This window comes from Camelus dromedarius, chromosome 2 (genome assembly GCF_036321535.1).
Source record: "Camelus dromedarius isolate mCamDro1 chromosome 2, mCamDro1.pat, whole genome shotgun sequence".
Classification (NCBI taxonomy): Eukaryota; Metazoa; Chordata; class Mammalia; order Artiodactyla; family Camelidae; genus Camelus; species Camelus dromedarius.
This window is the reverse complement of record NC_087437.1, coordinates 80,458,876-80,463,951: the sequence shown is the minus strand read 5'-3', so window position 1 is coordinate 80,463,951 and position 5,076 is coordinate 80,458,876. Positions and strand designations below refer to the sequence as shown.

Genomic DNA, 5,076 nt, shown 5'->3' with positions numbered 1-5,076 from the left:
CACAAAAAAGTGATCTGGAAGAAAAAAAAATTTTCAGGGGAAAGACTACTTAAAAAATTATCATTAGTGTTCTCAGAGAGCTGTAAAATGATACTGCATTCGTGAAATAAGAACAAGTTGCTTGAAAAAAGGACAATTAAGAACTCACAGATAAAAATATGACAACAGAAGTGAAAAGCTCAACAGAACAGTGGGAAGATAAAATGTAGGAAATCTCCAAGAAATTTGAGAAAACAAGAAAAGAGATGGAAAATAGAAAATAAAATAAAATTAGAGGGCCAGATAATGAGGTCCAATACCTTTAAAAGAGGAGTTCAAAAGGAGAAAAAGAAAAGAAGGAAAAGAAAAGAAGGAAAAGAAAAAGGAAATCATGATTCAAATAGTTAAAGAAAAATTTCTAGAAGTAAAGGTTATAGAGTTTCCAGGTTGAAAGGATTCACAGCAGAATTAAAAAAAAAAATTAGAAAATAAAAAGTTAAAAAAGACTCACTCCAAAACATGTAATTTTATACTTCCACAAGTTCTACAAACTTCCAGAAAAAGTCACATACAAAATACAAAAAATTCATAATACCGAGTGTTTGTCAATAGCAACAACAGAGGCTGTAATCTAATGAAACATTGCCTCCAAATTTTTGAGGAAAAACGACTCCTAGGAGTCTACACTCAGCCGAATTCATAAGCAAATGTGGTACCCAAAAATAAATTTAGTAGATACTCAAGGCCTGAAAAATTTATCTTCCATGAGCTTTTTCTCAGAGATACAGCTCATTGGAAAGATGGAGTGAACCAACCCCGTGGGACTCCACTTCCCGGAGGGCCCCGCGGCGCGGTGGGGCGGGGCGGGCGGCGCGTGGGCGTGGGCGTGGGCGTGGGCCCGGGCCCGTGCGCGGCAAGCGGGCCCCGGGCCCGTGCGCGGCAAGCGGCCCCGGGGCCGCGGAGGCGACGGCCCCCCTGGGCCTGCCCCGGCGGCCGCCTCCGCGATGCCCCTGCTGGTAGACGAGGGGGCAGGAGTGGCTGCCGCAGTCCGCCGGGGACCTCGTCTGAGCCCACCCACTTCTGGAGGAAAGAGCCAGACTTCTCGGAGGTCAGTGTGTTCCAAAGTGGGACCCCAGGGCCTTCTGTGTGTACAACAAAGAGAGCTTATAGGGACCTCCCCAAAGGGGTGCTCCATCTCCGTTCTGGGTTCTGATGATGCCACCACTTGTCACGTTGTGGTCCTGAGGCACACAGGTAATGGGGCCACCTGCTTGACATACTGCGATGGAACCGACACTAAAGCTGAGGTCTCCTTGACCATGAACGCCATAAAATCCTTTTCTAGCCACGCTGAGGAAGGCTGGGGGTGCACCTCGTGGGCAGCTCCAGTGACGACAGGCAGTTGTCACAAAAGCTTACTTATCAGCTTCTTAGTGAGTTTGACAGACAAGAAGATGACATTCACTTAGTGACACTATGTGTGACAGAATTAAGTGACTGGGAAGAAAATGAAAAGCACTTTCCGATAATCTACGGCATTGCTGTCAATGTTAACACTGCAGAGATCTACAGAGTCTCCTTACCAGACCGAGGTCTGGAGGAGGAGCTGCATGCCGTAGGAGCTTTACCAGGTGGACCAATGATTAGTATTTAGGATGCAAAGACAGAACAACTTCGTATAGGGCCATATTCCTGGACGCCATTTCCCTGTGTGGATTTCTGGTTGCAGCAAGATGATAAGCAAATACTAGAGAACCTTTCCACATCACTTCTGGCTGAGCCCCTACACATTGTTGAACATATTAGATCTACCTTGATTTTTTTTTTAAACACCCTTCTCCAATAACATGCTGTTTCCTGGAAATAAAGCTCTACAAAAAAAAAAAAAAAAAAAAAAAAGGCTTATGGGAAAAGATCTCTTCTCCAGGAAACTAAAAATAGAAATTATCAAATAAAGCAACTTTCTGACATGATGACCCCTGGTGGGTGTGGGAAGGAATATGAATTTGGAATCTGCATCCACTGAGTCTTAGGTCTCCTTCTTTACTCAGTGTCTTTCAAATGATTTTAAAATAAAATCTTATTTTGGCAAAGCCAAAAAAAAAAATAATCGAGTAAACTAAAAAAGAGAAAGACACAGGAAATAAGAAACCGGAGATTTAATATAAGAAAGTAAAAAGGACTCGAGAATGAAGGAAGGGAGGTCCTAAGACAATAGCTAGGCATCAGTGTCCAGAAGGAAGCAAGTTAGAAAGTTCCAGAAGAGATTTTCTCAAGGAGATGAAATGAATAGATTGACTCTGTGGTCCACAATATATTGATGGGAGTTTTAGACACCTGGCAGAGAGTTTGGGATTGAATTGGTGATAAGTAAATAGAAAACCAAGCATATGGGCAAATAAGGAAAAAAAGCATCAATATTCGCTGTTTTCGCGTGTTTCTCCCCTCCCAATCCCCATCAACCGAAGCTTGATGTACAGGAAAGAAATAATAGTAGACTGCAAGTCTCAACTGTGAATGGTATTTACATAGTCACAATAACATAAACAGTGAATACTGATGTAACGAAAATTTAAATACAACTCTAGTGAGTGAATGAGGGGATGCTGGTGGTTATGGGGAAAATCCATGTGTTTGTGGTGAGGTGAGAGGAACAACTTAAAGCTAAGCCTCATCTTGTTAGAAACACAGTTGACAATGACTAAAACTGAAAAATCAAGAAAATTATAATATTTGCATGTTACTCAGTAATACTGTGATAAATTCAAAAAGAATCCTCTGAAGGAGAGGAAAGATATTGCCTCTGGGAAGGGGTCACTATTTTTTATACAAGGCCTTGTAAAATAACTATACTTCTCTTCAAATTATGTGAAAGTATACCTCATATAAAAATTTAAAAAGTTAAAATAGATTTTATTCAGATCTTACCACTCATGGCTCTTTAACTTTCTTAAAGTTTATTTTACTTTTCTATATAAAGATGAACATTTTAATCCACAATTAACATATTTATTTTATGTTATGTTTTATGTTATGTTTTATTGTATTTTAACCAGATGTTCTGATGTCTGTTCCCAGTGAATCATTTGTGGGCATCCTGAGGTTCATATTGGAAAGTGACCTTCAGTCGTTTCTCCTGTGTATGCAAAAGTTCTGGGAAACGTGAAGAGGACGAACGAGAGGATGCCAGAAGGAGGAGAACTTTTGGATATTCCCACAGATGGATGATTAGTCAATGAACTAAGGAGAGTCCTTGTCCCTGGATAATTCAGCATGAACGTACTTCCCTTCACTCAGAGCTAGAGCAGTATGTTTATTCTGGCTGGCTTACACAGTGACTAGTGTGGAGAAGTCTTTTAATATCATTCAAGAGCCATGGCTCACGAATTGACGCCGATGTTCATGTGTGAGTCATTGAAAAATGATCATCATCCTTACTGTGAAAGGAGACCAGTCCAGGTGAGGCTGGTCCCTCAAAGAAGGAAAACCCAACATGCTGCAATATGTGCTACAGGTAAGCTCGTGGGTGTATTTTGGATACTAAGTTGCCTCTGGCTCCAGTTCCCTTGGGCTTGAGTCCCACGTCCTGCTTGCCAGCCATCTATTGCTTGCCGCTATTACGAAGAGTTGTGTTTCTCCAACTTAAGTGAGCCTCCAAATAACTGGGAGGGCTTGTTAAAACACAGATTCCTGAGTCCTACCCCCAGAGGTTCTAATTTAGTGTGGGGCCCAGTATTTTCATTTTTAACAAGTTCCTGCATGATGCCTCTGCTGCTGCTCAGTGTGTGGGTCACACTTCAGAGTTCTGAGAGGTCCAGGTGAATAAGATGAGTTTGATGGGAAAGAGTGAGTGTTTCAAATGTTCCTAGGGATTGTTTTTGTTTTTATAATGAAATATATCCTATAAATGGAAGAGTGTACAAAATGTATTTGGGCAAATATGTGTTTGGTCAGTTTAAAGGATAGTGTTTTAAAAAACAAAGTGTCCACCAACCAGGGTAAGAAACAGAACATTCCAACATGCTAGAGCATCCTTGGGGTGACTTGGTTAGCTAACATTTTGTTTTATTTTTAGCATCTGTGTTCATGATTGAGACTGACCTGTAATTTTCCTCTTTTGTATTGCTTTTGTCAATTTTTGGAATTGAGGTTATTACACAAAGTTGGTAAACAGAGTTGAGGAGTATTTTTTCTCTTTTCTATACTCTGGAATAGTTTGTGTAAATGGAATTAAATTATATTTAAATATAAATTTATATGCTTTTAACAGCCAAATATTCTTGAAGAAAATGTGTCATGGAAGCCAACACAAGTGACCAAACTGTTGATTCAGTATTTTTGATGATTATAAAACTATTAAAGTTTCCTACTTCTTGAATCAGTTTTTGTTAGTTATATATTTCTGAAATTTTTCTATTTCACAAAAGTTTTCAAATGTATTTTTCCTTTTCAAATCTCTTTTTGAATTGAGTTATAATTGACAAAACATTATTTAAGTTTAAGGCATCCAGTGTGTTGATTTGATACATTTATATATTGCAATATGATTAGCACTGTAGCTTTAGCTAACACCTCTATTATGTCACATAATTACCATTTCTTTTTTGTGGTGAGAGCATTTAAGACCTGGTTTCTTAGCAGTTTTGAAGTATATAATTCAGTCTTGTTGACTGTCATTACTGTGCTGTGCGTTAGATCTACAGAATTTTTTTACCTTCGAGTTGCAAGTTTGTGTCCTTAAACATCTCCCAAGTCCCTCCACCTTCCAGCCCCTGATAACCACCATTTTGTAGTCTGTTTCTATGAGTTTGGCTTTTTTAGATTCTACATGTAAGTGATATCGTACAATATTTGTCTCTCTGTCTGGCTTATCTAACTTAGTCTAATGCCCTCAAGGTTCATCCATGTTGTGGCAAATGGCAGGATTTCTTTCTTTTTTATGGTTGAGTAATGTTCCATTATATGTATACACACCACAACTTCTTTATCCTTTCATCTGCTGACAGATGTTTAGGTTGTTTCCGTATCTTGGCTATTATGAATGATGCCACAATAATCATGAGCGTGCAGGTATCTCTTCCATATTCTGTTTTCATT

The 5,076-nt window shown here is 39.4% G+C and overlaps 1 pseudogene; it reads left to right on the top strand.

Moving 5' to 3' along the window:
• The first annotated feature begins 983 nt into the window (after nt 1-983).
• Nucleotides 984-2,194, top strand: LOC105087784 (protein N-terminal asparagine amidohydrolase-like; annotated as a pseudogene).
• Nucleotides 2,195-5,076: the final 2,882 nt, after the last annotated feature.